Here is a 25,127-nt window from a genome sequence, read left to right as displayed (position 1 = left end):
GGAGTTAGCCAGGTAAGAAGGGCCATGGTAGTTTGAAATATTCTAGGTGAAGGCCAGGTAAAGGCACAGAGATGTGCAAAAGCACAGGTGCAGGATAGTGCAGGAATGGAAGACTTGAAGTTCAAGACAGTAGGGAGGATCAGGTCACCAATGGAAAGGGGTGCCACATTGGGGAAGGCAGGGAAGGGGTGGCCTCTGTTTTTACCTTAGAGCCTCTGGTCGATAATGGCATAATCCAAACTGTGGGCTACTCCTGCAGCAAGATAAAAATAGATAACAGAAAGGAGATATAAGACCAAGTGGTAACTTAGGGAACTTCCCAGTCATTTGCATGGAGCTCAGGCCATAGCAGAGAGGATGAAGGTAGGGGCACAGGTTAAAGAGAAATTGAGGAGGAAGAATAGACAGACTTGGAGACAAATTGGAAAAGGGAGTAAAGGAAAACCTCCTCATTTTGCTGAAGGCCACCTGGGTAAATAGGGGTACTATCCACTGGGGTTAGAATACAGAGCAAGAGCTGGTTTGGGGAGAAGGATGAGGAATTTAATTTCAAAGCTGGCTGGGTATAACATACCCATGGGGTGTTCACCACATATATATATCAGGAGCTCCTGAGAGAGAGAGCAGGTCAAAGATGACAGTATGAGAGGCATCAGCTGTCAGATGCTCACTGAAGTTTTGGGAGAGAATGAGATTGTCCAGAAAAATCTTAGAGTAAGAAGAGAAGAAGGTAGAGAAGGAACACTGAAGGAAAACTTATCATTTAAATAACGGGAATTAATGACAACCTGTTCAAGATAAAATGAGAATACCAAAACAACAAAAAGATAAAAAAAATAAAAACCTAGGAATAAACATAACAAAAAATGTGGAGAAAGCATTAAAATGCTTCTGAGGGACAAAAAAAAAAAAGCATTTGAATAATGTTCTTGGATAGGAAAACTAACATCATAAAATTGTCCTTTCTCCCTCATATAATTTGGAATTTAATAAGATTCTCAATAAAAATGAAGCCTTTGTTGTTGTTAGATAAATGGAATCAAGTTTCTATGGATAAATAAACAAGTTGGGAGACAATTTTTCATGGCCTCTCATGTTTCTGGATGAGCAGAAGCAGTGACTACCTTTGTTCTAGACTGTCTCTTCAGGGATGTTTCTATAGTGAACACACTTGCAAATTAGAGATAGTAACTCTTTCTGGAGAAAAGGCAAGTTTTTTTTACTGTCCAGTAAAATAAAGACAATGTCTCTCTCTGGGACAAAAACTAGACAGGCTTATTGCCCATTATAAAAGATTTGGGTTCTTGAAACTCAAGATTCTTCTCCTGAAACAGAACCCACTGCCTGGCATCACCGGGACTTCTTCATGTCACTCTCTGGGAAGTGGGACTCCTGGAACTGTATGAATGCTGATATTCTTGCTGTTGCTATTGTTGCAAGTAATAAAGGCATTTATCTCTGGCCCAGGAGTCTCATGTCTTCTGTCAGCATCCAGGAAGCTGCACAGGATAACTTACTGGCTTGTGAGCAGAGTAAAAACTCATGCAGACTCTTCTCACTTTCCTATAGCAAGCATAGCCATAAAATGGTGGAAAAAGCATACTAAAGAGGGAAGAATAGCTCTATCAGAAATTAAACTGTACTACAAAGCTATATTACACAAAACAATATGGTACTGGACAACTTGATGGAACATAATTTCAGAAATTATACTTGCGAATTGAGTTTAAAGTAAATATGATATTTCTAACTGAGTGGGAAAATGCGTATTCAATAAATTGAGTTGGAGAACCATCTGGAAAAAAGTTAGATCCGTATCTCATACATAGTAGAATAAATTACATATGAAACAAAGATGTAAATGTAACAAAATGAAGCCATAAATGCATGTGAAACATGGGAGAATTTTAAAACTTTCTAAGTATCAAGAAAACCTTAAAAGAAAAGACTGATCATTTTAACTATTAAAAAAAAAATCTTATGCATGATAAAACCCAACATACACAAAGTCAAAAGACAAACTTGGAAAATATTTCCAATTCCACTAACAAAGAGCGTATTTCCCTATTATATAAAGAATTGGCACAAATCAATATAAAATAGATCAATAACATGAAAGATAAACAAGGTATAAAGAGTTACCAACATCTAAGAAAAGATGCCCCCTTATTCATAATAGGAGAAATATAGTTAAAATTTCACTAGGAAATTATTTCATCTTTCAGCTTGGCCAAGATCAAAACATTTGATAGCATACTATATGGAGAAACAGACGCTCATGCATTGCTGATACATGTGGAAATGATACAGCTCAATGGGGGGAAATATGGCAATATCTTCTGACATTAAAAATGCTTTTGACCTACTACTTCTAAGAACTTATCCCATGGAAAGATTCTCCCATGTGAATAATTATGCATATGAAATTAGTTATTACAACATTGTTTGTAATAGAAAAAGATGAAAAGCAACCCAAATGGCATCAAAAGAGGGATTATAAAATAAACCAGGTATATGCATACAAAAGTATATTAGATAGGTGTTTGTCTTTCTTGGTCTGATGTATTTCACTTGGCATAATACCCTTCATAGAGGTCCATCCATGTTGTACAAATGGCAGCTAATATTCCGAGTGGGAAACTGAGTGATTTTTTTTCTTTATGGCTGAGTAATGTTCCATTGTATATATGTACCACATCTTCTTTATCTATTTATCTACTGATGGATGTTTCATATAGGATGATTCTATATCTTGGCTATTATAAATAATGCTGCAATAAACGGAGGGATACATATGTCTCTTCAAATTAATGTTTTGGGTTTCATTGGATAAATACCCAGAAGTGGAATTGCTGGGTCATATGGTAGTTGTATTTTTAATTTTTTAAAGAAGGATGGACATAGAGGGTATTATGCTAAGAAAAAAAGTCAGACAGAGAAAGACAAATACCATATGATTTCACTTATGGAATCTAAAAAACAAAATAAATGAACAAAACAGAAACAAACTCATTGATATAGAAAACAGACAGATAGTTGCCAGATGGGAGGGGGATTGGGGGCTGGATGAAAAAGGTGAAGGAATTAAGAAGTAAAAGTTGGTAGTTACAAAATTGTCATGGAGATGTAAAATACAGCTTAGGGAATATTGTAATAACTATATATGGTGTTAGATGGATATTAGACTTATTGGGGTGATCACTTGGTAAGTTATATAAATGTCTAATCATTATGTTTTACATCTGAAACTAATATAATATATGTCAACTGTAATTGATAAGTAAAAAGTGGTTAAAAATAGCATACTATATAGGCAGAAGAAAAGATAAAGGAGTTTGCGATGTACTGATATGGAAAAAAGACTAAGATATATTGTCATGAAGAAAAGCAAGTACACTTCAGTGTGTATAGAATTCTGCCATTCTTGTGGAGGAAGAAGAAGTGTGTGTGTGTAGTGAAACTGGTAGATATAAGTGTGCATATATGCATGTCCATACATAATATCTCTGTGGAGAAATATATGAGAAACTGATAATATTGTTTGCTTCTAGGGAGGGAAATCTTGTGGTTGAGAGACAGGGGTGAGAAAGGAAAATTTCACTGTACATTTTCACACCTTTTGAGGGTGGAAAACATATTACATCTCAACGTTCCCACTCAAAAATAACAAAGAGAGTGGGCAGAAGATAAAGCAGTCATGGTGGAGACTAAGAACATGCAGTCAGTGTCTTGGAGATAAAGCTAGAAGAGAGAGGCCTTGGAGTAGCAAGGCGAGGAGAACATTTCAAGAAAGAGGAAGTGGCCCATAGTGTGATATGCTGCAAAGAGATTAAGGATTTAAAGACTTAATAGACATGCAGTCAATGTATTTACAAGGCAACGGTGACCTTGGTGAGAGTGGGTTCAATTTAATGTGTATAAGTGTGTGAGCCAGAATGCAGTGTTTAGGAGAAAATGGAATAATGCAGAATTGGATGTAGTAAATATTTACAAAAAGCTTGGCTGTGAAAGAATACAGGATAGTTTGTTGTCATCTTCTCCTTCTTTATCTTTGTTTTCTTCTCTTCTTCCCTATTATTATTTAAATGGAGGCTGATTGCACAAGTTCCCCTAGTGATGGGAAGACAGTAGAGAGGTGTGGTAGAAGCTACAGGAATTGAGGGGGACTGTTTCAGTTATCTATTGCGGTGTAGTAAATTACTTTTAAACTTATGAAACTACCACCATTTTAGAATACACATGATTATTTGTGTCTGGAATTCTGACAAGGTACAGCAGGGATACTTTGTCTAAGCCTTTGTTGGAGTGACGTCATCAGCAGAAAATGGCTGGGGCTGTATGTGACCTAAATCCTTCTCTATATGTAAGAAGACTCCTTCATTCACATGTCTGGCACGTTGGCTGGGTTGGCTGGAACAGCTAGGACCTAGCTAGCATGACTCATTCTTTATGTGTCTTCTTCACATAGCTAACTTGGGCTTCCTAAAAGTATGGCAGTTTCAGAGTAGTAAACTTTTGAGTTACGTGTTCCAAGAGCCCAGGCAGAAGTCTCAGGTTTCTTATGACCTAGCCTTAGAAGTCATGCAGAGTACTTCCACTGCATTCTCTTAGCTGCATGTGGCAAAGCCAAATTTAGTGTGTTAGGGGCTCATAAAGGTCTGAATATCAGCAATCCATTGGCAGTGGGAGGCATCTTTGAAGTCTGGCTATCACAGGGATCATCAAGAAATTTTTTTTGTCTATGTAGAGGCCATCAAGGTTGGAATCCAGGACATGGAACTGGAAATAGTTTTGGGAAGGAGGGGGCACCTGTCTCATTGGGAGAGGGAGGAAGAAGGCAAGAGTGAACTTATATATAAATAGAGCCTGAAAGAAGAGTATTTGATGGCTCTGATTTTCAAATAATAAAGGAAATGAGGTCTTCTGCTTGCACAAGTGGGCTTATGGTGGGGTTTATAGTTAGTGCATGAATCTTGAAATATTTGCAGAGGGAGGAAGAAAAATTGGCTAAAACTAGAATAATGAGCCTCACTCAAAGTTAGAACCCACAAATTTGCAATAACACCCACAATTATGGTTGTAAATAGATATATTTTTTTCTGGTTATGCTCAGTGTCCTCAGTGTGAGAGTGGAAAAACCAGAGAATGAAATATATATGGGGCTGGGGTTTTATTAGGGAGACGAAGAAGCAAAGAGTAAACAGAATTGACAAGAAAATGGCTGAAATAATGAACCATGGGCTTCACCTAAATAGAGAAAGATATAAGACCAAAAGCAGGATAGTGTGGGATAATGTAGATGAATCAAGAGAAGATAGGTCTCTATGAGTTTAAAAATCTGCCCAGAAAGTTTGTGAGTGAGAGATGAAGAAGAATTAGAGATGCTCATGAAAGAATGGGCCAATCTCCCTATAAACACTGCTGCAAAAATCCTCAACAAAATACTGGCAAAACAAATTTAGCAGCACATTAAAAGGATTATAAACCACAACCAAGTGGTATTCATTCCTGGTTTTCAAGGATGGATCAATGTATATAACATTAACAGAATGAAGGAACTCCCCCTCCGCCAACCCCACATAACTATCTCAATTGATAAAGAAAAAGTATTTGACAAAATTCAGCACCTTTCATGATAAAAACATGGAACAAACTAGAGATAGAGAGAAATTACCTCAACATAATAAGAGCCATATATGAAAACTACACAGTGAATGTATACTCAATAGTGAAAGACTGAAAGTATCACCTCTATGATCAGGAACAAGGCAAGAATGCCCACTTTTGGCACTTCTTTTCAACATAGTACTGGGAGTTTTAGCTATAGCAATTAGGCAAGAAAAAGAAATGAAGGAAACCAAATCAGAAAGAAAGAAGTAAAATCATCTCTGTTCACAGTTGATATGACTTATATGTAGAAAACACTAAAGATTCCACAAAAAAATTGTCAGAACTAGTCAACAAAGTCAATACAGTTCAACAAAGATCAGTTGTAGTTCTATACACTAACAATGAACAATTAGTAAAGGAAATTAAGGAAACAATTCCATATATAATAGCATAAAATACTTAAGAATTAATTTAACCAAGGAGAAGAAAGATTTTAGAATGAAAACTTGCATAGAGAGATATATTGTCTCATGAATTGGGAGGATTAACATTAAGATGTTCACACTACCCAAAGTGATCTACAGATTAAAGGCAATCTTTATAAAAATCCCAATAATACTTTTTTTCAGAAATAGAACAATCCATCCTAAAACTCATATGGAACCTCAAGGGACCCCAAATAGACAAAATCATCTTGAACAAGAACAAAGTTGGAGGATTCATACTTTCTGACTTTGAAACCTACTACGAAGCTGTAGGAACCAAAACAGGGTGGGACTGGCATAAAGACAAACACATAGACCAATGGAATAGAATAGAGTGCCTAGAAGTAAACTCTCATATATATGGTGAGATAACTTTTGACAAAGGTGTAAAGACCATCCATGAAAAAGGACAATTTTATCAACCAATGGTATTGGAAAAACTGGATATCCATATGCAAAAGAGTAAAGTTAGGCCCTTCTCTAAAACTATATACAAAAATTAACTCCAAATGGATCAAAGATGTAAATGTGACACATAAAATAATAAAACTCTTAGAAAAAAACATAGGGAAAGAGCTTTATCTTATTGGATTTGGCAATGATTTCATGGATATGATGGCAAAGGCATGGGCAACAAAATAAAAAATAAGCAAGTGGGCTTGGTGAAAATTAAAAAAACTTTGCACATCAAGACACTATCAATAGAGTAAAAAGACAACACATAGAATCATTTATCTGGTAAGATATTAATATCCAGAATATAAGAGAACTACTAAAACTCAACAACAAAAATCTAAAAAACCTCAGAATGGGAAAAGAACTTGAAAAGACATTTTTTCAAAGGAGATATACTGGGAGCTAATAAGCACATGAAATGATGCTCAATACCAGTAATCATTAGGGAAATGCAAATTAGAATCCCAATGAGATACCACTGCACTGCCATAGATTGATTATTGTTTGAAAAAAAAAAAACAGAAAATAAGTGTTACTGAGGTTGTGAAGAATCTGGAACACTTGTGAACTGTTGATGGGAGTGTAAAATAGTGCAGCTTCTGTAGAAAACAGTACTATAGCTCCTCAAATTATTAAAAATAGAAATGTCATATGATACAGCAATTCTACTTCTGGGTATATATACCCAAAAGAATTGAAAGCAGGGTCTCAAAGAAATATAAGTAAATCCATGTTTTTAGGAGCATTATTCACAATAGCTAAAATGTGTGAGCAACCCAAGTGTCTATCAACAGAAGAATGGATACGCAAAATGTGGTAAATACTACACTGAAATATTATTCAGCCTTAAAAATGACGGAAATTTGGGACATATTCTACATAGATGAATGTTGAGGATATTATGTTCAATAAAATAAACCAGTCACAAAAAGTCAAATGCAGTGTCATTCCACTTATATAAAGTACTTAGAGTAGGAAAAAATCAAAGAGGCAGACTTTGACGGTGGCCAGGGGATGGTGGGAGGAGGGAACATGGAGTTATTGTTTAATGGAGACAGAGTTTCAGTTTTGCAAGATGAAATGAGCTCTGGAGATAGATGGTGGTGATGGTTCCACAACATGTGAATGTAGTTAATACTATTGAGCTCTACACTTAAAAATGCTTAAAGTGGTAACTTTTATGGTATGTGTATTTTACCACAATAAAAGAAATTGTGAAATAGAAAGAATGGGCTGGTCTGCATTTATGATTTCAGAGTAGCAGTTCAAAGTGATGACAAGGTCCCAAGTGTGGCCAAAGACGCAGGTGGTTGGAGTGGAGAGAAGGGGAAGGTCATCATGAATGAAGTTAAGGAACTGAGCATCAAAGGTGTTGGATGCGATAGCCATGTGGAAACTGAAGTCACTAGGGTAAGGTCTGGGTGGAGATGAGGGCTGTGGCTCCAGTGCTAAAGTCTTTGATGATCTCGAAGACTAGTGGATGATTCTGATAGGATGTGGGAGGGTTGGGAGGTTGGGGTAGTGGTACTGTAGCCAGGTGGCATGAGCCTTAAGGAGTAGGGGGCTTTCACATGTGCTGGTGAGTCATGCCAAGGAGTGAGAGACATGGACTCATTCTTAGCTATGGTGTGGGTAATGTGGAAATGAGTGGCCTTCACTGACCAGGGCTCTGGGGAGCAATGTCCTACCCCAGGGCAGGACAAGTAAATCTGACTCTGTCTCCAAGTCCTTTTTTCCCTAGTATGGCCATGCAACATGGCCCAGGCAGTAAGGACAGATTGTAGAAGGAGAGTTAGAGAAACCCAGTATAATTCCATCACCCCTTGCCACCTTCCTAGCTGAAATGAGCAGTCATTTTGGTGGCAAACAACCTACCTCAACTGACATTCTAAATAGGTTTTGTTAGCTAACAGAACAGACGTTCAGTTCACCTGGGGCAAGGGGATGGTGAGGAGAAGAGGGATACTCTGGTAGCCAGGGCTTCCGGTTCTATTAGAGGCCACTATGGAGCATTCCCTGGTCAAGGATGGGCAGGAAACCCAAGGATATCCATAAGCCCCTCATCAGCCTAGAGAATAGAATAGAGTTGGGTGAAATAAAGAAAAATTAGGGTGCTTGTGTCTATATAGGTTAGAGTTGGGATGAATAGAGGGGAAAGGGACATGTGGCTTTCTATCTCAACATCTCGAAGGAAGGGGAACTCTTTGTAACACTCGGAAACATGATAAAAAGTCAAAAGGACATGAACTTGGCCACAGGAATCCAAAAATATAAGTCACAGTCCTATAACCTAAAAATGAAAATTTCTCATTAGAAAGGAAATTGAAAACAAATAAAAGAGCTATGAGCAATTTAGCATGCTTTTTTGAGATGACACCTCAATGGTGGGTCTCAGTAAAGTCTGCCACGCTCACATCTGACTGGTTGGGCCTCCCCAAACCTTTTGCTTGTGTTCTACCCCTGAGTGTAAATCCCAGCAGGCTCCTGAGGTTTGGCTTTTCTGAGGGCAAATGAGGGCATGTCTCTATTGTTGCAAGTAATGGAAACTGACCTGAGTTAACTTTAGCAGAGAAGAAAATTCATTGGAAAGAATCTGGCTTATTTCATGGAGACAAGAGCAGCCAGGCCTCTGGAGGGATGAGACTCAGGAATCAATGTTTGCCAAAACATTAGGGATCAGTGTGTTCCATGGGTTGATATTCCTGGCAGATGTCTGGGGGAATGAAGTGGTAAACTGAGTTTGGGAAATGCCACAAATCTTTTGTTCAAGGCACAAGGCATATTAAAGGCTCTGATAAGCACTGCAGCAAGAAAGTTTATTTAATTAGCTAAGCACTTCCCCAAAATATTTGTAGAGTTAACAACCTGACCAAGGATGAAGAGACTCTACATCACCCTGGCCCTTACCCTGTTGTGATGGAGCTGACTTTACCATGGAGGAGGTACACTAGAGAGGCCATATGTCTAGTGGTCAAAGGTATGGACCACCTGAATTTGAATCCTTCCTGACATTCTTTTCTTCATTGCTGTGAAGACTAGACTAGCTTAGTGAGAGAGGGGGTGAGGAGATCCTAATGCGTAGTATTTTTGTCAACATATCCAGGTCCTTTGTCTCTTACATCAGACATATAGGTGAAATCTTCTTATCTTCATAGGGATCACCTAGGATTGGAACCTGCAGATGGGTTTAAATGAGGATTAAATGAGCTAATAATGCCTGTGTGACCCCAACGAGAAAACTAGAATCTGATTTCACTGTAAGTAAATTTTTTAACCTCTCTAAATCTCAGTTTCCTATCTACAGATCAGGATAATAACAGTAATATCTCTTGAGGTTGTGGTGAGGATTAAATGAGCTAATAATGTCTGCAAGCTCTCTTGCCTGTAGTAAGTGCGAAAGACATTCAGCTATTATTATTGTTATTATATTATTATAAATTGAACACACTCTCTGCCATGAACTTTACAGCATCTAGGGGAGCTCATGGCTCTGTTTAATAATCATTCGTTGGTGTCCACTAGCCATGGGAACTGAGATACGAAGATGATTCTGGTGGTACAGCCTCAGCCTTTATGGGGTTTCCAATCTTTTGGATTAGACTGACAAGTTAAGTGATAATTGCAAAGAGGGATGGTGAAAACATGATACCGTGACAGCTCACTGAAAGAGCACTGAGTTCAGACTGACGGATATGGAGGTAAGGTGTTGTAGACTAAGGGCAAGGGAGTACCTGACAGCTTAGAGTATCCCAGGCAGTTCATTGTGGCTAGGGGATAATGTGAGAGTGGCATCAAAGACTTTGTCAGGGAATGGATTGAAGAGCTGGGATGTTATCCTGTGGGTGGCAGGGAGCTAATAAAGTGTTCCAGTCTAGAAAGTATTATGGCAGGTATGCAGTTAGGAAGCTCCCTCTGGCAGCTGTAGGACTCATGGTTTGGAAAGGCAGAAGCCAGGAGGCTGAAAGACTGGGTAGGGAGTTGATTCTGGAAATCAAGCTGGGAGATAGGGAAATCCTTGGCTTGTGTGACTTGATGATGCCAGTGGCTGGCTTGTTGGTGATTGGTGCTAGTTTAGAAGGCAGGACCTGAGCTTGAGTCATGCTGAGTGAAGAACCCTATGGGAAATCCTAGTAGCTATAATCAACAAGCAGCTGGATGAATGGGCCTGGAGATTTAGATCTGAGAGCCATCAGCATTTCAATGGAAAATAAATCCATAGGAATGGATGGGACTGTTCAAAGAGTGTTAGGATCAAAGCAACTTCGAGAGCTTGAGCCCTGGGAGGCTGGGAAGAGACACCTCCTGCTAGGGCGGAGATTCCACAGACACTTAGAAATTCAGTTTTCTCATTAATTTAAGTTCTTAGACTAACCGATTTTCCTTATCCAGGGAAATCTCCTCTACCCTCAAATTTTGTCTGTTTTAAACCTGAGCTGTGATGTTTAGTCCCTAGTATGACTTAATGACTTAGGAACAGAGAGGAAGCCCAAGCTCTTTACTCTTACCTTGTCATTGCTATGCTTTGCTGGTGTTCCTGGGCTAGTTTTCCCATCACTACAGTGGAGAGAACTGGATTTTGTCAGCTGCTTTCATCCTAAAGAAAGACAGAGCCAGCAGAGTGGTAGCTGGGGAAGTTGGTCCTCATTTCTGGGGACTTACCCAAACCCTCTGCACTTTGGGGTACCTGAACACTCAGCCACTCCTTCATTGCAGGTCTTAAATGAGAATGAAGTGAGTTGATAATGCCCGTGTGATTCCAAAGGTAGAACCAGTGTCAGTGGGGATTGGTGGAGGGTGTTACATGGCAACAGAAGTCCTTCCTGATACTAAGCATCTTCTGAAGCAATGTCTGAGGCACAGTAGACCTCTGTGCCTGTGCATTTTTTGGTTGGCAACTGAGTCTCACTTTTCTGCTTGCATGTGTTCCTTTCTATACCAGGTGCTGGAGGCCTGGAACAACATTTCCAAGAATCCTTGCCACATAGGTACCAGGTTAGATTCTTTTAATGAGAGGCAATCACATGAGATTCAGGAGGTGGGAAAGAAGCAGAAGCCATATTGATGTTATCCAGCTGTGATGAGTAAATTGGTGGGCTTTGGCAGATGTGAGATTTTAAAACAACCTCAAAATTTTCCTGTGAGTCAACAATTTTGGCGGCATCTGTGAATACTGCAGCAGTTCCTGCAAATCTTGCAAGTTCTTCTCCCTGAAACCTTGCAGAGAACCTTCATTCTTTGAATATCTCATGACCTTTATTTTTAGCTATTCCAAAGTTTTGTAAGAACCGTTATCAGTTAGCTTTTGCTGAATAACAAATCACCCCCAAAATTAATTATATAAAAGCAAGAATTATGTATTTAGCTCACATCGTTATGGATCAGAATTTGAACCAGGTTCAGCTGAGTGGTTCTTCTGGTCTTGGCTGGACTTGCTCATGCATCTTAAATCAGTGGCAAGGTGGCCTACAGGCTGGTTGGTCTAGAGTGGCCTTAGCTAGGGTAATTTGTCTGTGCTCCATAAGGTCTCTCATTCTTGTATACACGATGCTATGCAGGGTTCCAAGAGAGCAGGTGGAGAAATGTGAGATTTCTTGAAGGTTAGGCTTGAAAGTGGAGCACGTAATTTCTATTGTCCAAACTAAGCTACAAGAGTACCCCAAACTCAAAGTTACTTCGTATGGATACAAGGAGGAGAATAATCATGGCTAATTTTGTAAACAACCTACCACAGCACCTATTTCTTGTATTAAACTCCTTCTTGTGTAACAGGTATGTTTCTGTTTCCCTGAGTAAACTTTGACAGATAAAGCATCATTCTGCAATTCAAAGGTAATCAGAAAGACTTGGCAGGTATTGAGATTTGGTTTAAGCATGGGCGTGTAGTTAAAGACTTAGCTTTGAGTCCTGGGCTCTACCACTTATATAAATCAACCTTGGACAAGTCTCTTTGCCTTTTAGAGTCTTAAATCCTTTTCTCTCAAATGGATATAAATAAGCTTATATGCAATTATCAAACAAAATACTGGTTGTAAGAAAAGTTTGAATAAGTTAATGGTCATCACTTGCATTTGAATAACACTATTGCATAAAGCCTTCCACCCTAAGAACTGATGGAGCAGGGTCCGTGGGGCAGGGGTCCTCCCGATGGGATAGAAATCAGAAAGATATTGGTCACTGCTTCTCTACCCTTTCAAGTGCCCTGGTACATTTTTGGACTTAGAAGTCAAGAATGACAGCCAGCCAAATCTTCCATCTGGGGCCTCTGTGTTGGAATTAAGCCAGTGTTTGGAAAAGCCCTAGAATGCTGGAGCCAGAACAAACTCCAGAGCTGGCACGAACCACCTCCCATCTACTGCTCCCATCTGCCCTCTTGGCTCTTGGTGTAGTGAGGCCTTGCTTGTTCTGGCCCATCCCCTTCCCAAGCCTCCTGGGCATAGCTGCTTGAAGGACCACTCCTCAGCTCCTTGTTAAGCCCCAACTCAAGCTGGACATGATTCACAGGGATAATGAGCTTGTAAATAAATTCCTGTTGCATCAGCTCATGGAGTTGAAGGTTAGGCTGGGGATGTGGGCCAGGGCAGTCAGAGGGAGCCAGGTCCCAATATTTGAATGTCCCCTGTGCTCACTACAGGGGATATATGAGGAGAGTTATGAGAACATAAAGGATTCTGTGAACCCACTACTCTCATGCTGGGCTAATTTTATGTGCTGAGATTCTAGACTTATAATCCCATACTGTACTTAGCTTTCAGAATCCAGTTTTGCTAGAGACAGACTTTGGAAGGCCAGGGTCCAGGGGCTGTGTGTTCAGCAGAACAGAACCAGGCAGTAAGCTCTGCAAAGGCCCTCTGAGGGTTGGGGAATGTGTTCAGACTTGTTGGGGTTTACTAGTAGACAAAGGATGCAGATTTGTAAGAAGAAAAGGAATTTAATAAAACAATATCATGGAGTTTAGTGAATCCCTTGGAGAACCAAAAAACTAAGCATGGAAGCTATGCAGATAGAAATAAGGTCTCAAACCACACTGCAGAGCACCTCTGAGATCCTGCTCCTGGGCACAGATGCTGTGACCATCCCTAACAACAGTGCTGGCACGGGACATGGACCCTGTCACTAGAACCATAGCCATAGCTGTTCCTTAGAGACTGGATAGGACTACTGCATTGGGACACCCTTGCCAGCCTGCAGCCTGCACAGCCCCTGCTTCTTCGTGTCGCTTGCTTCTGACTCAAAGTCTAGAGTCAGAATGATTGAGGAACCTGCATGAGCCATGTGCTAGCTGCAAGGGAGGCCGACAAAGCAACTATCTGACATTTTATGTTCTATATAAGGCAGTGGGCCCCAGCTTGAAAGGGGAGCCCCAAACAGAGTAATGAGTATTCACTACATCATCTTAGGGCCTTTGTACTTGCTGCTCCCTCTGTCTGCAGGTATTTCCCTAGATGTCCTCAAACCTGGCTCCTCCTCTGCTCCAGGGCCAACTCTGATGAGCAAATCAAATATAAGCTCCACCTCTGAATGACATCCATTTGCTTGTTTCCTTCACAGAACTCACCCCTACTTGAATTAACCTTGTTCATCCATTTGTTTATTTAATTTCCATCTACCCTGTAAGTAGCTAAAAGTATAGGACTTTGTTCCTGTGTGCTTCCAGCCATTTTACCTGCCAACTCCCTTTCAATTCTATGTGTTTTTGGATGCAGAATGTTGTTTCTTTAGCAGTTGAAATCATAAAATAATTCCCTCTCAGGTATTCCTAATCTCATGGGCTAGGAAGCCCTTTCTAAGCTCAAACCTCTGTCTCTCTGGCTGTAGTTTTATTCAGAGAGAATGAGTGTGGCACATGAGATGGAGGCAGAGGGTACTATCTCAGGTGATAGGAAGAAGGTGTTGGAGTTGTCAGGTGTGGGGCAGATTATAGGATTGAAGACAAAGAAGGGGGGAAGAGGGCTCTCAATAGAAGGCAAACCACCTTGGATTCTGGGAACACATTTTAGAATGAGACATGGTACTCCTCTGCCTCTTGGCTGTATTGCCACCTGGAAGAGGGCTGTCATCCCCAGGTCCACAGAGGAAGCCTGAAGGCTGTGCAGATGGTAGCCACCTAGGAGTTAAGAGGAGCTGTGTTTTCCTTGACATTGTTGATCTTGTTTACTTTTCTTGATGATGAGCTTTAATGAAATAGAAACAAGGCAGCAAGAGATTTCCTCATAGAGTGAAAGTTGTGATGGCAGAAATGGCGACAGTGCCCAGAGAACTCTCCAAGGAGCACGTGAGCCAAACTGTCTGATAACCCACGATAACTCAGAGATCAGCTGTGAGACTGGACTACATCTTCTAGGGCCTTGACTGCCCCAGCACAAAGGTAGTCAGGCCTCTTGGAAGGAGGTCTATGGAACCAGAGTCTCCAGGTAGGTCGGGGAAGAGGGATCACTAAGCAAACACACTTAACACTTTGGGAGAGGAGTAAGGTCCCCAAGTGGCAGGGCCTTTCTGTCTATGTGGAGTGCTGACCTGAAGCTTGCTGCCTGGTTTCTGGGGGCAGCCTTGAGTCCTTTGGTGTGATTTGATGCCTTAGAAGGATGTGGTGTTGGATAAATTGTATTACTCAGACTAGAGCAGGGGTCAGTAAACTTTTTCTGTAAATGAAATTATTTCAGCTTTGTGAACTAATATGGCTTCTCTTGCAATTCCTCAATCCTGCTGTTGTAGTGAGGCAGCCAGGCAGCCATAGGTGATAGGTAAATGGATGATCATGGCTGTGTGCCAATACTACTTTATTTATGAGCAGTGGAATTTGAATTTCATATAATTTTCACGTGTCATCAAGCATTCTTTCTTCTCCCCCTCAACCATTTAAAAATGTGAAAACCATTCTTAGCTCCCAGGATATTCAAAAACAGATGGAGGGGTGGATTTGGCCAGAGGGCTGTACATTCCTGCTCTTGAACCAGATCATCTCTATAGACTATAGCAGCCCTAATTCCCTACTTCATCGAGGAAGAGACTGAGGATCTGAGAGGTGAAGTGGGTTTGTTCCAGGTCAGCAAACATGGCTGGAAGGGAGTAGGGACAGACTTTACCCATTTCTGACCTCTTAGGCAGAGTCCCTAACCCAGAGGTTGGCACAGAGCAGGTGCTCAGAGAGCCTTTGTTGAATGGGTGAATGAATAAATATAGGACTTGGATAACCAGAAGATGGCAAGGGTTATGTATTTTGATTCCTTAATGGGGTGTAAGAAAACTTGTCTCACAGTTAAGGGAGACAGAGGAAATTTAGGCACTCTGGGGCCTTTCAGTGTGGGGGTGAATAGAAATTATCATCCTCAGAAAGACATTCCTATCTTCCTGCGAGGCACAGGCAAGGATAATAATGTGTTGACTGGGTCATCAGAAGGAGATGTGAGCATGCTGAAAGTATCAGACTGCAAGATGGATTACCCATGCCCTGAATACTGAAGCCTCTTTCTTAAAACATAGTTTTTATTTTATAAGTGGAAATCTCCAGTGCTGTGGGGCAATTCACACTTCTGTGGGAAGCTCACTGTTTTCATAATTGAAGCTCTGAGAGGTTTCAAGTCTGATGGGCCAGGGGAGCGTAGGCATGTGACTTCTTCCTGGTTTGGTTTTTGAGTCAGGGAAAGAATATCTTGTACACATCAGGTGCTCAGTAAAGTCTGATAAATGAATGGCGTCCTCGTTGTACCTAGTACAGTACCCTACCTTGACTTATGAATATTTAAGGAACACATGACAGTATGTACCCATTTGTCTCCTAGTTGCTTGCTGATATTTGAAATTTATTTGGCAGACTAAAATTTAATGGTGAGAGATAAAGCTTTACAAGTGGGCCTACCTAGGCTCTGGGCCAGGAACTCCAGTGTCCGGGCTCACACAGGTATACATGTAACTCTGCTATGGCTTTTAGAAATGAGTTGGGGAAAAAGAGCAGAAATGGGGGCAGAGGGGACTAATGCTGTGTTCTGAGAAGTGACTGGGGGCTGGCGAACGAATTTCTCTGCTTCACAACTTCTCATCCTGGAGATCTCAGGAGTATTTAATTTTCTCCTTCTCTTGCCCTGAAATTGCCAGTGGCAGAGTTAACCTTAAGTTCTAATTAACCTGGCTGACTATGGCTGATGCAGCAAGAAACTGGGGGAAGAAGTATGTAACTGTGGTGGAACAAGAATGTCCTCTCATGGTGATTGTTGGTGGACCCTTAAGTGCAGGCAGGGCCCCTCCACTAGCCTCATGGTGCAAAATGCAGCCAGCTTGTAAGCATATTTGACCTGGAGGGCTCCTTACTTCTTGCAAGCTGCATGGACCTCGAATCGTGTACAAACCTCCCAAGGAACAAGCTGTTCTGGGTGACTGTGTCCACCATTTGCAGCATCATCTCATGTTCATCCTTGTTACTGCTCGTTCACTGACTCAGTAGTTCCCAAAGAAGTGATTCCTTGAGTCTCATCTGATCTAAAGCATGGTGCTCAACCAGACCCATCCGTCGAGGATCTTGGGGATCTGGCCCAGTTCAAACCCATTCCTGGAAAACCCAGCATTGGCTTTCTGTGGCCACATTTTTGAAAGACCAGCTTTCCATGAAAAGGATGACCTTGATTATTTTATTAATGCTTTAAAGAACATATAAAGGCCTGTGACTTCCTGAAGTAGACAGGTTTAATCCCAGTTCTCCCTGAAATAGCTGTGTGACATTGAGACAAGTCGCTCCCATCACTATCATAGTAGTTACTGCTGGAAACATGGTCTACAAAGTGGAAAGATCTGAGCTTGAATTCTGCCTCTTTCATTCCCAGATTTAGTACCTTGAGCAAGTTTGTTGTTGTGTGTATGTATGCATTCTTAATTCTATAATTCTCTTAATTTTTTGACATGTAAAATGAGGATGATGATAGCGCCTACTTACATGATTGTGCAGGCCACATAAGTATGTGATAGTAACCGTAGCAAATGATTACTGCATATTTACTGTGCACCTGGCTGTATTTTGCTTATACTACCTTTTTCATCAATAAAATGGGCTGATATTATTATTTCTCCATTTTACAGAAGAAAAAACCAGAGGAAACTAGGGGAGGAAGGTAGCTTTTCCAAAGTCATGAGGTAGTTACTAAGCAGTGGATTTGGGACTAGGGATAAAGCCCCTGCAAAAGGCCTGACCCAGAGAAATTCTCAATGACTGTTTCCTCTTTTTTAGAAGGGAGAGGTTGGGACTGATGAACATGAAAAGGTCTTCAGAATCCTCTCCCCCACCCCAACACACAATGAGTGTTCTCTGCATGCCAGTTCCGCGATGAACACAAAAGAACTAGCTTGCCTAGTTCCAAAGTGCTTTAAAATATATAACCCAGCACTCTTTAAAATATATTTTATTGTCTTTTATTACACAATTATACATATTAACTATTGAAAATTCAAGGAACACGAAGAAATTAAAATGACTCATAATTCCAGTACCCAGATAAAAAGACTCTGTTCAACATTTTGTTGTAGCATCTTTTGGATCCTTTTCCTATGTACACATATATTTCAAATGAAAATGGATACTTAGGGTGCATCTTATTTTGTTACCCCTTTCCTCCAGATTAATATATAATATATAATATAAAAGATGATATATAATAATATATAATCTTTTCATATAAATTTTTTCTCCTATCACTTATTTCGAATGGATATTCTGCTAGTTATTTTACCAATCCCCCATTGTTGGGCACTTAGGTTAATTGCTGATGAGAAGACAAGCAGACCTATAAAAGTAGTTACATAAAAATACAGTTGGAACCTTCCAGGTGCAGAGTGACAAAGATGCAGTAGAGGTTCTAGAAGGAAGAGGTTATTGAAAGAACTAATGTGTATGTGTGTGTGTGTGTGTGCAGGGGGGAGGGCAGGTGGCAGGCGGGAGGATGAGAACTGGGACTTGAGGGAGGCTGGAATAATTGGTTAAGAGAGTGTTTTTGAAATAGGGAGATTGGCAACAGCAGAAGTGCAAAGCCCGGGGCTCAGTGTTTAGTTCATGGGAGGGCTCCTGTTAGGGAATAGCTTTCAAGAGGACTGTAGGAGTAGGGGCCAGACTAGAGAAGGTCTTAAGTATAAGTTTGGTGAGAGTGAATTTTATATTTTTGGGCAATAGGGAGCCACAGAAATTGTTTGAGCATGGTTGTGACGCTAGTAGGTCTGGTATTACACAGTCATTTTGTAAGTAGTTGAGGAGAGTGTACACGTATAGGAGATGGTCTCAGAGGCAGAAAACCCATCAGAAGGTGGGAACAAGTTGAGAGAGGTGATGAGACCTGGATCTGGGCAGTGGCAGGAGGTGAAGGAAATTGGGTAGATGTACATGTTGCAGAGGGGCTGAGGGAGAAGCCAGGCTCACTAAGAGAGCTGCCTTCTGCCTGATACTTAGGGTCCAGGGGAGAGTTAATGGGTACATGTGGGTGAGCTAAGAGGGCCTCCAGCAAGGCTGACTCATGTGGACAGCTGAGCCAGTTATTACTAATGCTAGAGAGAGAGAAAGAAAGGAGGAAAAAATAAAACGAAATCCAAGCAGAGGGAATTCTCTGATTGAGAAGTTCCAGGGCTGACCTTCCATTTCAGACAGGCAGTGTTGGGAAGAAGGGGGCGAGCAGGAGGGGAACAGCTGGCCAATTGACATTTCCATGACGCCTGCCTGAAATGCGTCCACATCTGCCCCATGGGGTACAGCTGGGGAGAGCTGGGTTTTTCCTAAAACAGCCCAGGTTTTCCAGTGCCACCCATGGCACACATGGGACCAGAGTGTTGGGCTGGAAATGACAGCACCAGGAAGGAGGAAAACAGTGCCGGCCAGGACGCACAGTCTGGTTCTGTTTGTTTAAACACTAGCCAAAGTCTTGATCTTGCTGTTTCCTTGCATTTTTAGTTTCTTAACATTCAGTGGTCAGCTTTGTTTGCTGGAAGAAAGAAGCACTGGGGCTATTTTCAAAGCATGGGGGAGTAGGGCTGTTTGCTAAAGGAGGTGGGGACACTCTCCAGAGGAGGCAGCATAGGTGGGACTGAGGTGCTGTCTCATCTGGCTTCCTCCTTGGTGCGGGCTCCTGCAACAAACACTGTCTAGAGCTCATCAGGCCACCTCTCACCCTGACCCGCTGGGAACCCTGGCCAGGATGATTCCCCAGTCAGGGTCTCAGGTGTTTCAGGAGGGTCCCTCCCTTGCCTTAAGGCAGATGGCTAGATCTGATACTGCTTCTGGCATCCTCTAGCTCACTATTTCTAGATAAGCATTTTACTTCTATGCCTTGAGTTTGGGTGATCATGCTTCTAGGTTCTTCCTGGTCAAGAGTGAAGACCTTTACCCTGTGAATGTAGAGCTTTACCAGATGAGACCCTTCTGGTCTAATCTGGTGTAAAGAGAAACTGTTCTCAGAGAGAGGTGCTTTTGTGCCCCGTCTTTTTCTTTGGGGGGATATAGCTGGTGGTATGTTTACATGAGCCCTTGTATCATGTGGTGGCCAAATAACCTGGATCTATAGGGTGAGGATTGGTGTCAGGGAGGTGAAGCTGTCCTATGCTGAGCACTGGGTGGATTATACTATGACATGCCCCATGCCTCGACTGCATGGGCCAAGGGCCAACCTTATGGCTGAATTTATATTTTGGGTCTAGTACTCCCAGCCACAAATCTCATACGCTAGTAACAGGAAGCCAGCCTGAAGGCCAGGCCAACCGAATGTGGTGGCTCTTGCTGAGGGTCCCCCACCCTGGAGTTCCTGAAAGGAATTTCTTCCTTTGAGGTCTTGGACTCAGAGGTAGAACATGAGGAGGCACCTGGATGAAATGGAGTAGAGAAGGAGAGGGAGCTGAAGCCTGAAGTCTGATGGACAGGGAGGAGCAGAAGACACTGGGGATGCCCTGCTGGGAAAGGGGAGAACCATGTGGAGCAGTGCGAGAGTCAGCACCACGTGAGGGAAAGGAGGAGCTGGGCAAGGGTGTGTGGGTTCCTGTGTGATGCTGATGTCAAGCTCAGAGCTATGTGAGGGGCCCACAGTGGGTGGAACTTCTTAAACAGAAAGTGTGTACATGCCTCCTGATAGGGGACCTGTCTTGTCCGATGACAAGCAGCCCTCTCTCTTTAATCTGAACTCTTCTTTGCACAGTCAGATGGCTTTGAATCTGGATGGTTCATTGTCAATTTAGTTAACATGGATTTATTGAGCATCTACTACATGCCAGACACTGTGCTAAGACGTAGGGATACAGAGACAAATTAAATTTATCTGATTATTTCCCATATGGGGTTTACAGTAGGAGAAACAGTCAGGGCACAAGTAATCAAACAATCAAATAAATATATGTTGATATTCATGCTTTGGAGAAGAAGAATAGGGTGCTACAAGCGAGAATAACATGAAGGACCCTTCGAATGGGGTCAGGAAATCTTCAGGATAGAGGGTGATGGCAAAACTGGGACCCAAAGATGATGGGAATTATGCAGGCAAAAGGCTGCTGAGACAAAGAGCTTGGGTGAGGATGAAGATGAAGATAGGCTTGGTGCATCCAGGAACCCGGGGAACGTAGGTGGGTGGTGGCAGGGAGAGAAGGGAGGGTTGGAATGAGCTTAGCTCTCACCCAGGCCTGAGCAGCAGGCAGCAGTTTGGGTGTACTGAGCTGAATTGTGTCTCTGCCACTCCAGCTCATGGCCATCTAGAACCTGTGAATATGACCTATTTGGAAATAGGATCTTTGCAGATATGATCAAATTAAGATGAGGTCGTATTGAATAGGGTGCTCTCTAATCCAATGACTGGTGTCTGTATAAGAAAAGAGAAATTTGAGCAAAGACACACACAAAGAATGAAAGGCCATGTGAGGATGGATGCAGAGATTGAAATTATGCTGTTACAAGCCAAAAAAAGCCAAGGATTGCCAGCAACCCCCAGAAGCTGGGAGAGAGGCCTGGAACAGTTCCTTCCTAGAGCCTTCAGTGAGAACATGATCTTGCCAATACCTTGATTTTGGACTTCTGGTCTCTAGAATTGTGAGGGAATAAATTTCTCTTGTTTGAAGGCACCCAGTTTATAGTATTTGGTTATGGTATGTTCAGAAAACAAGTGTAGAGGCCTAGGAAGGGGAACCTAGTATACTGAGCCCAACCCATGTACTGGGCCACTAATGTTCATTATCTTGTTTAGATGACAACTCAGTGAAGTTCCAACCATGATTTTCATTTTACAGAAGACAAATGGTCTGAAAGGTGTGACATACCGAAAGGTTCACAGAGACACAGTGAGGAGGTTGAGATTTGAGCCCAGGTCTGACTTGGCCCTGTTCTTTCTGACCTGCCTTTCAAGGAGGCCTAGCGTTTAGGGTTGTTCATGGCCCTTTATGAAGTGCAAATCAAGGTGGTCACATGATGATGAGGAATAAGGGCTCTGCAGATTCGCACTCAGCTATTTACTGGTGAAATCCCATGCTTGGCATCTGTTTTAAAATTCTCTAAAAGAAAGAAATAGTGGTGGGCATAGGGATAGATGAAGCAAAACAGCAGAATGTTAGTAATTGTTGAAGCTGGGTGATGATGGGCTGTGGGGGTTCATTGTATTATTCGTTTTGCTTTTGCGTATATTTGAAAATATTCATAGTAAGAACTGGAAAAGTAAAGCCATAGAGATCCAAGATTAAAAAAAATAATAAAGGAAAAAATAATGAATAAGAGCTGTAGATCCAGCATGTATAGGGTTCAGATTTCAGCTTTATTCTTTATTAGCTGTGTAACTTTGGACAAGACTTTAACTGCACTGAGCCTTGGTTTCCTCTGTCCAATGGGGATTTCACTACATCAAACCTCATGGGGTCGCGAAAATTAAATGGTAGAATCAAAGTGCTTAGCCCAGAGCTGGGCACATAGGAGGCATTCCAGAAATATTTGCCTTATTACTTTTAATGCACCTGTACCATAAACCAGCCCAGAGTCAAGACTTGCTTTCTTATCAATGAAATGGGGATGAGGACGAGGCTTGAAAATAGAGGGTCTCACTCAAGATCCCATAGCTGATAGTGACAGAGGTGAGCTTGCCTCAGAAATCTCTTTCTGAGGTAACTGTTTCTTTTACTTCTAGAGCAACTCAGAGACCTGCTTTCTTGGGGGTGTTCAGAGCCTTTCCCACAAAGTGGCCAGCTTTCTGTGCCCTTGGTTTAGGGATCAGCTCTGGAGAGGAACGAAGACAAAACCACCACTGGCTGACCCTGGAGAGTTCTGGTCACTTCATGTTTGCTCAGCTGTAGGCTGCAGGTGGCAGGGACGGATACTGCAGTCTTGGCTGATGTTTTCTGAGGTAATGGGCTTGTGGTAATTGATGATCACTGGGAGTTGTTTTTTTCACACATGTTGTTGGTTTAAGAATGACAAAGACCTCACGTATCTGCCAGCAGAATCCAGAGCAAAACAAAGGAAGCCCAAAATGGAACCTGCCTGGCTTTCTCTGGCTCTGGGATGTCTTGGAGCTGATGGTTCCCAAAAAGCTGTGTTCATGGGCTTTCTCAGCCTGCCACTGCCTGGCCAGGATCCTGGCATCCTGGAGCACTAAGATCAGCTAGGAAGTGCCCCATGGCAGCTAGCCAGTCCAGGTGTGGGCCAGAGGAGCCAAAAGAGTAGCCTAGCAGAGGCTCACAGAGCAGAGGAGCAGAGGCTGCACCCTTGGGCCATTTCTGGGCATCTCTCCCCAAAGCTGACATACCTAGGGAGTGAGGTGGAGATGATGAACCTCCAGACTATGCCATATGTAGAAAGGAGGGTGCAGGAAGGTGTCTGCTGAGAAAAAGAAGTACCTGGGTCCTGAGAGGTGAGGCAGGGTAAGGGTAGAGTAATAGAGGTAGGGCCTGGTGTCAGAGGCCCGGTGTGAATTCAGGGCTCTGGCAGGAAACAGAATTCACCCCAAATGGTTCCAGTGAAGAGAAAACTGCACTGTGTGGGCAGTGTTGGGGAATATGAGAGTTGATGATGCTCTCAAAAACTAGCAACAGCAGGAAGGCTGTCATGGCCATTCCCAAGGCTGAGGGGACTAGGCGATAGGGACAGTGCTAGCAGAACTCTGTGAGAGCTTGGCACGCAGAGGAACTGTACCTGCAGCCATGCTGAGGAAGTAGCCTGAGCAGGAAGGTACTAGGGAAGAAACATCCGTCCTTTCTCTCCTCTCTCCTCCAGACTCCTGCCCGTTGGTACCGGAGCAACTGATGTAGTCAGTAGGGACTGTGTCCCACCACCTCCTAGTCCAGAGCAGAGTGCGGCAGGGAGGACAAGAAACGGTGGAGTGGCTGAGGATAAACAGATCGTAACCAGCACACTTCTCTTCTTTCCTTACAGTGGGGACAATCATACTTGCCTCCCACACTTGGAAGGGGGATTATTGATAAAGAGAGTGAAGTTCCCAGCACAGAGCACAGGCCCTGGCATGTGATAGCATGAGAGACAGTAGCTTCGACGCCCCCGCAACCCCCCTCCCGCCTCCCTGCATGCTCCCTCCCCTCACCCCATCTCTCTCTCTCTCTCTCTCTTTCTCTCTCTCCCTCTCTTACACACACACGTGCGCGCGCGCACGCACACACACACACACACACACATTTCTCAAATCTCTGAATGGCTGTCATAAGGAAGAAGGCACAAACATGTTCTGAGATGGCCAAGGGGAAGCCTGAGGACAAATTGTGTAGCTGTCATGGTTCTGTGGATCCTGGAATAGGCAGACTCTGGAGGTGCTAAGTTCTGTCACAGGAGGCACTGAGCCCCTTTAACATGAACTGATTGTGCGTGAGGGTCTGCTGCTCATGTCTACATGCTCCTCTAATACTCACCAATCTCTCAGCATGATTGATTGCTACTTCCCAGTTTTGCCAGTGAGGATGCTGGCCTCAGAGGGGTGAGGCTTCTTGCACAGGGTTACCCTTGGAGCCAGGCTGTATCAGTCAAGATAGGCTAGGTTTTTTTGTGGTAAGAATCTCAGTGACTCAAGACAACAAAGGTTTAGTTCTTGCCTATGTTACATTTCCATCCGGAGTCAGCTAGGGGATATGCTTCTCATCACTCTTGCTCTGGGACCCAGGCTGTCAAAATAGTCACCATCTAATGCATGACTGGTCCTCATGGCAGAGGGGAAGATAGACTTTTGGAGGATCTTATACTGCAGATTAAGTGCTTGGCCTGGAAGTCACACACCTCACTTCTGCTCACAACTCATTGGTTCAAACTGGTCACATGAACCCAAACACAGAGGTTAATCCTAGTATGTGTCCAGAAGGTGGAGAACTGAAAATGTTTGATGAACAGCATTACTGGGTACTATGTAAGCTATGGTTTATCTCAAGCCTAGGAATCTCAAGGCCCAGAGCTCTTTTCACTGCTCCTTGGGTGACCTGTCTTAGTAGAAGCTGACAGAGCATTATGGCATAGTGGGAGAAGCCTGACACAGCAGCTGTCTCAGATCTCTTGAAGGTCTTGTTCTGCAACAATCTAAGCAAGATGCCAGGGAAGACAGTGGATCTAAAGAAAGATGACGCTTGGGCAGGTAGAGAAGTTCAGAAGCT

The 25,127-nt window shown here is 42.4% G+C and overlaps 1 long non-coding RNA gene across 4 annotated transcripts in view; it reads left to right on the top strand.

Annotated features, from left to right (window-relative positions):
• Positions 1–24,108, top strand: part of LOC107518072 — an 81,801-nt gene extending 57,693 nt beyond the window's left edge. The window contains exons 4-5 of one of the 4 annotated variants that reach the window (XR_001598726.2): positions 7,808–7,961; positions 9,407–24,108. This is a non-coding gene — a long non-coding RNA (uncharacterized LOC107518072). Of the gene's footprint in view, positions 1–7,807 lie in introns of all 4 variants that reach the window. The other 3 variants (XR_001598725.2, XR_001598723.2, XR_004951265.1) reach the window with 3 other exon arrangements.
• The last annotated feature ends 1,019 nt before the right edge of the window (positions 24,109–25,127 follow it).

Source organism: Rousettus aegyptiacus, unplaced genomic scaffold, assembly GCF_014176215.1.
Source record: "Rousettus aegyptiacus isolate mRouAeg1 unplaced genomic scaffold, mRouAeg1.p scaffold_m13_p_6, whole genome shotgun sequence".
Taxonomy (NCBI): Eukaryota; Metazoa; Chordata; class Mammalia; order Chiroptera; family Pteropodidae; genus Rousettus; species Rousettus aegyptiacus.
This window is presented reverse-complemented; position numbering and strand designations above follow the sequence as displayed.